The sequence below is a fragment of the Protopterus annectens genome, chromosome 7.part0 (genome assembly GCF_019279795.1).
Source record: "Protopterus annectens isolate FY-2018-M chromosome 7.part0, PAN1.0, whole genome shotgun sequence".
NCBI lineage: Eukaryota > Metazoa > Chordata > Ceratodontiformes > Protopteridae > Protopterus > Protopterus annectens.
Window position 1 is genome coordinate 1,829,221,220 of NC_056739.1, and position 13,399 is coordinate 1,829,234,618.

A 13,399-nucleotide genomic window follows, 5' to 3' on the forward strand; every position below is an offset into this window, starting at 1 on the left:
TGAGTGGATGGTAAAGTCTGAGCTAAATTTGTCACCCAGCATGCTTACTATATTACTCTTCTCAGTGAAAGTAACACCATTAACCACCAGTTCATTATACTGCTCAATGGTGCCTTTGATATTTTGGACATAGCTGTGGAAGGCCTGTCATTTGTATGGAAGTCTATCTTGACCTATAAATTGGCTTTGTTTGACTTAATTAGTCCACTTTGTTGCCTGTTTAGTTTGATGACAGAGCTCTTATCTTCATGAAAGTTACCCTTCCTGAGTTTAGCAATGACTTGTTTTGTTGTATAGCCTGTTTAGATTAGGATTCCACCAGTGTGTTTTTTTTAGGTATTTTTGGGATTGCATCTGGCAGGTATAACAGCCTCTATCCAGCCATTTATATTGTTGTACAGGATCTCTGTGAACAACTCTGCATAGGTTGCTGTGAACTCTTGGTTAGGAGGAGCACTGAATTTTGACAAACTGTCACTTAATAGTTTTGCAAGAGTAGGGTATTTGACGGTATGATGAGTGTCTCCAGTAGGTTTAAGTATGAGCTATGTGCTTCAGTGAGAAGTAATGCATTAAGGTTTCCTTGGGTTGAATTTGTTTTGTAGGAAGATTTGCCAATTTAACATTACCTAAAAAGACCCTATGGAGGGGAATAAAGTTATATCCAATATATGGAAGCTTGGGGTGCAGGTGCGAACCATCCTTGACAAAGCAAAATGGTTTGTTAGACATGTCCTCCTCTGCTGGCAATTATTGTATCCTGTAGAATAACACTAGAAATTAATCCAATTATTGAAATCAATCATCTCTTGTTCGTACTGTGGAATCATCCTTGTTTAAAGTAGAATGCTGCTGATTGCAATGCACACATAAGCCTTAGACATGTATTCTGAGAGATCAATAATGTCTGTCTTCATATAGTCCAGTGAGATGCTTCTCAGGTCATTTACACCCACACAGACTATGACTGACTTTCACTGATACCTGTGTTGCAATGACTTGAGTGCAACTTGGTGGATCCTTGCTCTAGACAACTAACCATGGAGACCCCTATGACTACAGTCTTAGGCAGTGTGTTTGCTTACCTTATAGGCTTTGTTTTTGGAGTTCTTCTTATTCTGAGTATATGTGAGGCATTATGTGTTGATTTTGGTGATTGCTTTTGAGTCTGCAAAGGATAAGCTTTACAGCTGGTAAGTTTAGGTGGTCTTTGGGGATTGGGAAGATTGCATTTAAGTATCTCAGTATAAGTTGGTCTATGTGTACAATGAGCTCTATGTGTAGTGGGTGCAGAGTATGTGTTTTGATAAGCTTGCTTGTATGCAAGATTTTTGCCTCCAGTGAAATTGCGCATGTGCATCTTATGCATACTGTGTCTGTGTCTTTAAGGATTAAGTGGTTGTCTCTGAACATAAGACATTTGCTGCATTTTTTTCACCAAGCTGGCTCTGGTGTCATATAGAAATTATATGCCCATGTTGTCTGGACCTGTAACTTGTAGAGCTACTAGGGATGTGTACGGGGTGTTAACAGAGGGTTATTAAGTGTGCTTTATGAGGTTATGGACCGAACTAGATTTTATAATACTAAATTATAGTTATAGTGCTACTCAACAAAAAACAATTGCTGCTCGAAGCTTGTGCACACACAAGGTAGTTGCTCCATACTAATTAAGTTGAAGGGCACAGTTTTAAGAGTAGTTTTATAGGTAAAATTTGCTTTCTAGATGTTTGAATTCATATAGGGTATTGATAACCATCACTGTGCAGTGAGCACTTCTACATAAACAAACCAAATTTATACCAGCACTGAAAAAATAAATGAAAACTGGATACTGAGCCCTCATGCCAATAAAACAACTACACTTTGATCCCTTTTGTGCATTTCCTGATGTAGACCATGTAAACATCAACTGTCACTAAATGAGTAATCCCAGTCTCCCACAAGTAAAAACACAATAAAAGATTCTCACAAGTGCAAGGGAATTCTGGAGGTCACTCACCCAAAATGTTTGGGCTTGCTGGGTGGCAACAGCTACAAGGCTGCTGTTGAATCAACCTTTTCCAAGTAACCAACAAAACTGCATAGGGCTATTTACTCAACTGATGATGTTACACTATTTACCTGGCAGAATAAAGGTGTTCCAGGTGATGATCCTCCCTCTTATCCTATGTCTGCTTAGGAACTTGTCCATCATAGGGAGCCATCCAAAATGTATATACCTACAAAAGCTCATAAATAACAATGATTTAGGTGGGTCTAGCAAGAGAATGTCATCCCTTCATACTTATGTTCTAAAATGCCTAAATGGCTGGGGTCTCCCTAATTTATCAAGATATGTCACTACTTGCAAACTTGCTTAACTGCTAAGATTAAATAACAAAGAGTGGAAGTCAAATTGGGAATCATACATCTTCTGGGGGCCTATTTGCACTACTTAATGTATTAAGTTGGGAGATTAAATGTGGGGTATGGGTCTCATAAACATGATCTGGCATTATCCTCAGGTCACAGCATAGGTAAGGCAGCAGATAAGTCAATATTGACTAGACAAGAGGTATAGCAGAATGGAATCAGTTAGTTCACCTGCTAGACAGTGTCATTAGGAGCTCCCATGATATAAGTTCAGAATTCTATCTTAGAGATCAGTTTACATACATAACAATTCATAGAATTTGGGATAGATGCATCAAATATGAGTGCAAATCTCATAGGGGAATACCATGGATACAATGCTTAAAATCAAAAACAGAAATGTTGGTCTGGTTTATAAGGATTTGTGGGAGCAAAAGGAGAAGGCAATAAAGTGCATGTTAAATGTGAGATGGAGAAGGTGAAAAATAAATGGGCCCTTGCTTGTGGATCCCCAGGCAGATGTAGCAGATGTTCATAGTATAAAGATCAACAGATTAGTTCTAAACAGAATGACAACTGCTGGAGGTATGATGTGCCCAAGGCAGATAATCTGCATATGTTTTGGGGCTGCCTGTGAGTTAAAGGTTACTTTGAGCATTTAAACCAATTGTTAGAACCTGCATATGTCATGCCCCAAATTATGACTGCTAAATCTGTTTTTTGTGATACTAAAGTAAAGGACTCAGTCCACGTCTCCTGTCCTGCAAATAAGTTGGGTGTTGTTCATAGTGGTCAGGTCATTTCATGCCATGGAATAAAAATATGGAAGAATATCTTATGCCTTATTTGATGGAGCTCTATTTATAGTTTGCACCCCCATGATGTTAAAAGACTTATTAGAGTAACAAGCTTATCTTTCAAGAAAACTGAACAGTGTATGTAGTATAGATAGACTAGAGAACAAAATGCTATTAAATATTGACAAACCTAAGCTCTCTGCCGGCCAAATGCTTTACTCTGTTACTGTTTCTAAACTATGGAATGACCTCCCCCCTCCACTCAGAGCCATGTCTAATGCTTGTCTGTATGTGCTAAATGTGGAGCTTTTCTCCCCGGGCCTCCACTGAAAATGGATTCTTCTGGCCCAGTGGACTATCCCGGTAATCAAATATAATAAATAATTAAATAACATTTTATTGGATTATCTTGTTGATTGTTTTATCTAATAACATATAAATCAGTTTTAAAAATCTCTTGCTGTGGATGATTTAATGAGCTTTACTATTTCTGGTGCTTGTAACCAAAAGGATACTTCTCCAAAATGACTGGAAATAGTCTTATAATATTTTTAGAGAATTTTACTCATAGTTAGAAAATAGTCATGGGATGTGCCTTTAACATTAAAGGCAAATCAGCACCTACATCTTATATTTTAATGTACAAATATTACTTCATTTTGCATTTAAAAAAATATATGTAAATGCAGTTAAAATATATGTAAATGCATAGTTGTTTAAGTAAGTGATGCACATTTTTTTCATTTTTCATGACATTTGATTCAGTTATGCTTGAGCCAAGTGAACACAATCTTTTATTTTGCATTTGATGTTTAGAAAATTTGCAGTATGTTAATTGCCAATGCCCATACTGACATTAATTTGGATTTACCTACTAATCCCTATATTTTGGAATTGCTCTCATTTTTCTCTATAAAATTTTCAGAACTTGATATTTAAAAAAATAAGGCTTACTAAATCTCATTCGTAGCTAGGCTATATATTGCCTTTCATTGGAAATCACCACACTTAACAAATAACATTCGATGGCTTATATTCTTTTTATTGAATGAAACAGATTATAAAGTCAATAATTAGCATAGCAGAATCTTGGCTAAGGAACAAACTGCAGTAGTTTAGGATTATGGCATTGTGTTTGTTAAATGTCTAGCTTTATTATATTGTGTTTATCTTTAAACTTTACCAACCCCCATGGATATGATATGTTGTTGTTTGTCTTTCGGCTTTTTCCTGGTAAGGGGTCGCCACAGCAGAACTCTGGTCTGCTAATGATTGGCAGTAGATTTTTACAAAACGCTGAGGTGCCAGCTCGACGCCCAACCTTCAACGAAGGCACGCCCATTTATGCACGCATGTCTTTCGAACGCTACCCAACCGCCAGGAGGACATGCAGACTCCACAAAGGAGGCACTCCCAAGCCACGCCGAGAATATTTTACTGTTATTTTAACCTCCAGCTATATCAATCCCAACCTGTTTAGTCAGCTTAGTTGGAACTTCCCAGATTTGTATACCAAAATGAAGTTACCATTACATAAATGTAGTATACTGACACTCATATACTGTTATTCAGTGTTATATTGGTTATATTGTTTAATTTATTAATATGTTAATGATTTATTCATATAATTGTTGTAATCAACTGCATTTAATTAATGTGCTTACTGTTTATCAATTTGCTTTTAATAAATAAAAAGAAGTCTGTTGCACAGAAGACATAACAGGAGTTGAAAGTCCTCATGTCAGATAGATGTCCTCTTATAAGACTAGTGTGTGTGTATATATATATATATATATATATATATATAAAGATATATGTGTGTGTGTGTGTGTGTGTGTATATATATATATATATATATATATATATATATATATATATACATTGTGTGCCTTTAAATGAAGGTGGGGATTTTATTAATTGAGGTGTTCTGAAATGGTATAAAATGGGGGCTTTGTTCTGCTTTTGTTGTCTGATGAAGTGGCTTAGTCCACGAAAGCACTCACCTTTGTCTTGTGTGGAGTAAATTGCTTTTATTTTTCTACAGCCGTGGCCTGTTGCTTCCTTTGGTTGTTTTTACATATTTGACTGTTTTTTGGGAGCACAGCTTACCATTACCACTTATCTTTTGCATATATATATATATATATATATATATATATATATATGCTAAGTTTACATACTGTCTCTTGCATTCTTAGCTATATAATTTAATTTTCATAAAAATGTTATAGCCTGTGTTATATGTCTCCAGTTCTTCATCTCACATTTGTCACCTTCTTTCCAAATAAACTCGACTATATTTCAACATAATTCTTCATACATAAATGCTGTGCCTAACCATTCATTTAATACCCTTAAAAACATTTTTGGTGTAATGTCATATTTTATACATTCCATATTCTAATCCATCTGGATCTGCTGCTGATTTTAAATTAAGTATTATTAATACATATTCCAATTCCTCTATCCCAGTTTTCTTTTCTACATCCTCATTATCTTTATCCGGAAATGTACTGACTTTCCATTTCTTTTTAGTTGGTAGTCTTTGTCCTTTAAATTCTTTTACAAAGTCCATACTTTTCTTGAGTGTATTTTATATTATGTCTGATGTGTCTTTCATTCTTCTCATAGCAGTATTATTCTCTTTAATTATTTTACTCAAATATGGATCTATTCCTCTTTTTTCCCCTGAAAAAATATCTTTGATTAGACAATAGATATTCTATTTTTTTCTTATTTAACTCTTATAACTTATCTGTTCTTTAATAAAAAAATAGCTTTTATCATTCTTTTCTAAACTATCAGTAGTACCATTGCTTAATATCCTATATTTTATTTTTTGCATGTTTTTTCCCAAATTAAATAACTCCTTTTATACTTCTGTTTGAAACTCAACCGCCATTTAGACCAATCCTTATAAAATTCTTTCTGCATGATCCTGCCATAACTCTAATACATAAGATTTCCATTATCAACCCATTAAACCTCATTTATTCTTCTTAAACTCTTCCCCATTCTTACATACTCAGAATTTACTTTTAATGTAATCCAAATTGCCCTCTGATCCGAAAAACTTGTTACCAGCAATTCTTCTTCTACTATTACTTATTACTGTTGTTTTCACTACTATATGTCTATGATTTTTTTCTTACAAATTCTTAATAGTCTATATTTTATAATGTCCCACACTAGCATAATATCATACACTTTCTTTTTCTCCTGTCTTAGATTGCAATTAAAATCCCCTACTACAATTATTTCCATATTTTTGCAAGATATTGAATAATGTTTCTAAATATTTCTTCTCTCTCTTTTTTTGCCACCTATGAATAAATTTTATTTTATTTTTACATTTGTTAACCGAGTTAGTCTGTCTGGGTTCTTAGAAGCCCTTTTTCAGCAGAGACCCGAGGAGAAAAGCTCCCCCCAAAAAAGTTTAAGTAAACAAATAGTAAGAACAAAGATAAACTCAGATCACATTTTAAGTATACATACTTCTGAAGTAATTACATAATATGCAATAAAGGAATATATAGAATGGATAGAAATAAAAATACAATACATACATGGAAAATTTCATGTAGCATGGAAAGAAACTAAGCAGAAATATGGTAAGACTAAGGTCAATACATTGCTGAACCAAGGTACTAGGCATGAAGTAAGTAAATATAAAGATTAAGCTGTGTGAACTTTGGAATTTAAAAAATACATTAAAGAACAGTAATAAGGGATTATGGGAATTGAGTGTAACATGAGCTAACTAGTATGGAATATGATGGAAAAAATGTGTAGGTAGTAGTAGGAGAGAGAGTTAGAAGTGATACAGTTAAGTTAGGTTATCCCCTGAATGTTTCTTGGGTATTAGTTTAGAACATGAGCATATCCAATTTGATAGGAAAAAAGATTTAAGCTTTTTCTTGAAGGCATTTTTGTCTTTAAGTAGTCTAAGGGCAATTGAGTGACAATAGAGTATTTTCCCAAAGGTTTTGTCTGGCTTATGAACTTCAAGAAAGTGTTGATTAGTACTTCTTAGTGGGCGTTGAGGATAAATCGCAATTATTTTAAAAATGTGGTCTTTTCATCATACATCAAGAACTCTTGTTATATGCCCTATAACAAGTGTGGCATCTAAAATTTTTATCATATCTTTAAATAGATTAAGTATCCCAAAGCAAGCCTCTCTCCCTAAATTCCAAATCACATTTTTCCCATCACATTTATGTTTGATATCTTTTCTTCATGTGTTAAAAATCTAATGTCTTCTATAATAATATCATTTTCCTGCTTTAATGCCATTGCAGAATCCCTATTCTTCTTACTAACATTTTAAACTATTAACATTTAGTGCTAAGACATTATAGCTAAAGCTGTCTTGTGACCAACAAAGTTAACCTTTCTCCTTCTTTTTCTTTTTTTCACCCTTCTGTAATTTTTCTTTTTCTCTCCCACACCCTTTTATTAAAATAATCTTTTGTTTGACTAATTTCCATTTCAAATTCTCACTGTCACTCAACCCAGACTCTTCTTTATCACCTTTCCATATATCAAGCCTTTTTGTGATTTGTGATCTCTGTTAAATGCAATTCATCGTTCCTGTTCAATTTGCATATCTCCTATTTCTAATACATTCTCTACATGAACTCTTTTTGATTTAAATCTATTATTTCTGACTCTGTTTCATTCATTTTTTCCTTACATCCCCCAATGACTCTTTTTATTGCATTTATATTATTTTAATTCATAATTATTTATAGCATGTCCTGTCTTTCCACATAAAAAAGATATTTTAGCAGAATTATTAATCAATTGATCAGTTTTCCACCCAGAAAACATGTTTTCTGCTACCCTCTAGTATTTCACCATGCCTTTGTCCCCTTCAGTATTTATAATGCTTGAAATATGCACAATGCTCTCATTTTCAATTTTCAAAATCACATTGCAATGTCACATCCCAGTCCACCTCTATCATATACTTTTGAAGTCTCCAATACATGTTTGCATAAATTTAATATATGTCCGTTTAAAGTCTCTTTCTCAGCTTCAATCCTAAATTATATATTAATCTCTATAAAACATTTTAAATACATATAAATTCCACTGCATGCATTTTTTTTCATATTTTTCTACAAACTTTTCCATTAGTTGACCAGTCTTAAAACTAATATCACAAAATGTCTCTTTATTTATATGTATAAAAGTTGTCACTTTGCTTGCTTTAACTCACAGTGGTTTAATTACTTCATCCCATACCTTGTATCTGTCCATTTCAGTGTCTTCCTTCTCTTCCATTCATACAGTAAACAGTTTATTTTCCTTTACATCTGTTACTTTGTCTTCTTTCTTTTTCTCATTCCCAACCTTAACTATCTCTGCATAAGATCTTCCTTTCACCACTGCCCCTTCTTTGTTGTTGGAAATCCTCTCTCTGAATATTATCCATTAATTCCCTACAGGAGGGTTGTTAGAACACAATCTTGTGTTAATACCTCTTCTTGAAAGAGGTTTTGTTGAAAATCACAGAAAAGCATGACTGACTTTTCTTCTACATCGACATCTTGCTCTTGAAATGGCTCAACTGCCTTTTCTAACAACAATTCATACAAGGCTCACCAACCTTATCTACAGCTTTGTACACTTCCACCGCAGTGACCTCCTTATTTGTGTCACCAACCGTCTTCTTGACTCCATGCTTTTTCAAGTCACAACAAGTAATCGCTTCCAACTTTTTTTTTTAAATTTAGTCTTTTCTTCCTGCTTCTCCAAGCAGCCTCCATGGCCAAAATGGTAGGAGGAAGTGCCACCACAAACAGCATCCTCAAAGGCTAAACATGTAAGGGAAGTTCCCCAATGCCTGACGTAATCTCTCTTTTTATAAATACCACCATTTACTTCTCCTGAAAATAAGCTTCCAACCTAGTGGGACTAACCTGGCCAACAAAGGGAAAATTAAACGAATTCTTATTGCCTCCAAATTGCCTTGCAGAAAGGTGAGTTAGTCAGGGATCTAGTTATTTTTTGCTTAATTTGTACTTGAGAGCTACTTTTGCTGTGCTTTAACATTAAGAAACTCCAGGATCATCCATCTTGTGGCAGAAGGTGGTTACCTGGTTGAGAAGCATGGCAGCGACATTAAAGTATGGTTGTTTATTGTCTAGGGGGCATAGATGTCAGTTTTCAAACTTTTTAAATCTGCTATAGATTAGACACATGTACACTTTTCAAGTGCTTTAATTGCACCCACAACCATCCAAGAAAACGATAAGAATATTTTCTTCATTTATTGCTCTTGTACCTGCCTTATACATTGATCACTAATAATTTTGAGCATTTTAAAGTATGTATTTATTTTTGTAACATAATAGTTGTTTCTATGTTTGTCTAATTCTTTTTGCCTGCAAATCAATTTGCCAAAGAGCAGATAAGCCAAGGACTTAGTGCTTTGGTAGTTTCTTGTTTAATCTGACAGTCACTTGCTTTTACATTAAGACATTCTAGGATTATCCAACTTGTAGCAGAAGGTGTTGCTGGTTTCTTTGAGTTGGGAAGCACTCCATGGAGCTCAAAGTGTAATTCTTTTTGGGCTAGGTGGCATGAGAGTCAGTATTCAAGACTTAGTTTTTTCTGGTAAGTTTGCAAGGCTCTGTGCTCACTACATGGAGGTAAGTTACAGTTTTTTTTATGTTTCAACTGCATCTAGGGCAATTCAAGCTAAAATAAAATAATTTTCTTGATTTGATGCATATCTAGATTTATACATTGATTCCTTAAAGCATTTATTTAATTTTGTGGCAGAAATAGTCATTTCTGTGTTTGTTGGCTTTTCTAATTATATTTGCCTCTAAACCACATTTCAAAAAGGCATATTAGCCAGGGACTTAGTTGTTTGTAAGTTGCATGTTGTTTAATCTGCACTTGTCAGTGACTTTTGCTGAGCTTTTACATTAAGAAATCCCATGATCATCTATCTTGTGCCAGAATGTGTTAATATGGTTTCTTTGAGTAGGAAAGCACTCCAGAGAGCTAAAAGTGTGGTTGGTTCTTGGCTAGAGGGCATTGGAGTAAAGTTTTTAGCTTTTTTTCTCTGCTATAAATCAGGCAAGTTTGGACAGAGCTGCCCACCGTGCCGTTGTGGCTAACAGTACACAGTATAGCAAACACCTAGACAGTGATATTTCCCTATAAAGTTAGGATTCATCCAAAAACCTGATAAACAACATGTTATTGTGTGGAATTAATCTTGGAACAGCTATTTTGTACAAGACATAGCTCTGCCATGTCCTAGCACTATATAACATCTTGACCTTAATCCCAGAAAGTAGTTTGCGTATTGAATAGCACTACCATACCCTAGCACTATATAACGTCTTGCCTTTAACCCAATAAACCACAATAGGAGTCCCCTGTTAAAACCCAATGCTTAATCCTTAATAGCCGGTAATACTACAGGACTGGACAAAACAGATACACAACTAACAAATGTCTCGTTGCCAGTATAGTAGATCTGAGCATCCTAAAGCAATGTAACAATTATATCATGTTCTCTGATAACCAGGCAATCATTATAGAAATAACACAGTATGACATGGATGCAAATACTAATAACCAAAAAATAAAGTGGAAACACTGAAGTACAAGTCCACCAATAACCACAAAAAACTTCAGTTGTAATACCAGGGTCAATAATGGCTGCCACATGAAAATTCGACTTTTTATTCGAACCACAAAACAACAAGATTAAGCTCTTTAATTTCCTATCTGGAAACCACATCAGAATCATTTTCCTACATTTTTACATTCTTTTTAAAGACCCAACACCTAACCTATTGGCTGTAGCTGCATCTAGGGCAATTCAAGCTAAAATAAAATAATTTTCTTGATTTGATGCATATCTAGATTTATACATTGATTCCTTAAAGCATTTATTTAATTTTGTGGCAGAAATAGTCATTTCTGTGTTTGTTGGCTTTTCTAATTATATTTGCCTCTAAACCACATTTCAAAAAGGCATATTAGCCAGGGAATTAGTTGTTTGTAAGTTGCATGTTGTTTAATCTGCACTTGTCAGTGACTTTTGCTGAGCTTTTACATTAAGAAATCCCATGATCATCTATCTTGTGCCAGAAGGTGTTAATATGGTTTCTTTGAGTAGGAAAGCACTCCAGAGAGCTAAAAGTGTGGTTGGTTCTTGGCTAGAGGGCATTGGAGTAAAGTTTTTAGCTTTTTTTCTCTGCTATAAATCAGGCAAGTTTGGACAGAGCTGCCCACCGTGCCGTTGTGGCTAACAGTACACAGTATAGCAAACACCTAGACAGTGATATTTCCCTATAAAGTTAGGATTCATCCAAAAACCTGATAAACAACATGTTATTGTGTGGAATTAATCTTGGAACAGCTATTTTGTACAAGACATAGCTCTGCCATGTCCTAGCACTATATAACATCTTGACCTTAATCCCAGAAAGTAGTTTGCGTATTGAATAGCACTACCATACCCTAGCACTATATAACGTCTTGCCTTTAACCCAATAAACCACAATAGGAGTCCCCTGTTAAAACCCAATGCTTAATCCTTAATAGCCGATAATACTACAGGACTGGACAAAACAGATATACAACTAACAAATGTCTCATGTTGCCAGTATAGTAGATCTGAGCATCCTAAAGCAATGTAACAATTATATCATGTTCTCTGATAACCAGGCAATCATTATAGAAATAACACAGTATGACATGGATGCAAATACTAATAACCAAAAAATAAAGTGGAAACACTGAAGTACAAGTCCACCAATAACCACAAAAAACTTCAGTTGTAATACCAGGGTCAATAATGGCTGCCACATGAAAATTCGACTTTTTATTCGAACCACAAAACAACAAGATTAAGCTCTTTAATCTCCTATCTGGAAACCACATCAGAATCATTTTCCTACATTTTTACATTCTTTTTAAAGACCCAACACCTAACCTATTGGCTGTAGCTGATTACATCACTTCCCTAAGTTAAATCTCACTAATTTAACCATTTTATTACACAAAGTATAGAATACATTCAATATAAATCTCCTAGTTTGCACGTGTCATAAAAAATTACATAAAAAATTACTAAGTTACATAGTCTTAAAATTATATATAAGTATGTATGTAAAAGTCTTCCACAAATTTGTATACCGCGAGTATACAAAAAATTATACAAAAAATATATATGCAAAAATGTGCAAAAATTATATATACATATATACAATGTTGGTGTGTGTCTTGTTGTTTTTTAATAATGAGTATCCTTAGCATTTTTAATATTTAATATTTATTTGCCCTGATTTTTAATGCTAGAAGTAAGGAAACATGGTCATTATGTCTGGGTGGCACACAAACGTCCAATTGCAGTTGCCATATTAGTTCTCTCAACTCCTATTTAGTTTCCCAGTCACCCCCTCTATCACTTTGTATAACCTGTTCAATAATCCAAAACTTAAAATTCACTCTAGTACATGTTACTGTGTGTCTATACAGTGCATCAGTATCTTTTTTTCTGTTGATTTCATAAGTGTGTTTATATATTCTCTTTCTTAATGTGTGTTCTGTTTTTCCTATATAATATGAGCCACATTCTTTACAGTGTGCCAAGTATATCACTCCTTTTGTGTAAGAAGTATAATGTCCCCTAGGGCGGAAAACAGTCTTTGGGTTATTTAATGTTAAAGTTCCTCGGTTGTATACAAAGGATCACTGGGGACATCTCCCACATTTGTATGTTCCCTGTTTGCCTTTTCCATCTACCCTCTTTTCCTTCTCAAAAATTTCTTTCAAGTTGGGGTTCTTTCTGTATCCAAATCTTAAAGGCCTTAAAAACACCTTTGGCTTGTTAGGTATAGTAGAAAATGGGTGTATATTGCAAGAACGAATGCTTAGGTTGTCAAATACGGCATGATTTACACCTACTAAGTGAACCGCGAGTACACCAAATGCCTGAAACAGCGAAATTCGAAATCCTGATTTGGCATAGTTGGCCCTTCTGCAGTATAGCTCCATAAAGTAAGTGTGCTATAGTTATGGACCTTAGGTTTTGGGTGCGGGTTAAGGTAAGTGCATAGATAGTAATGTATGTAAGGGTTAGAAGTAGGGTTTTGTTAAGTGTATGTGTGTGGATTATTTATTTTGTTTGGGTATAGCTTATTAAGGTAAGTGTGCGATAGTTACAGACCTTAGGGTTAGGTTGCGGGTTAAGGTAAGTGCATTGATGGTAA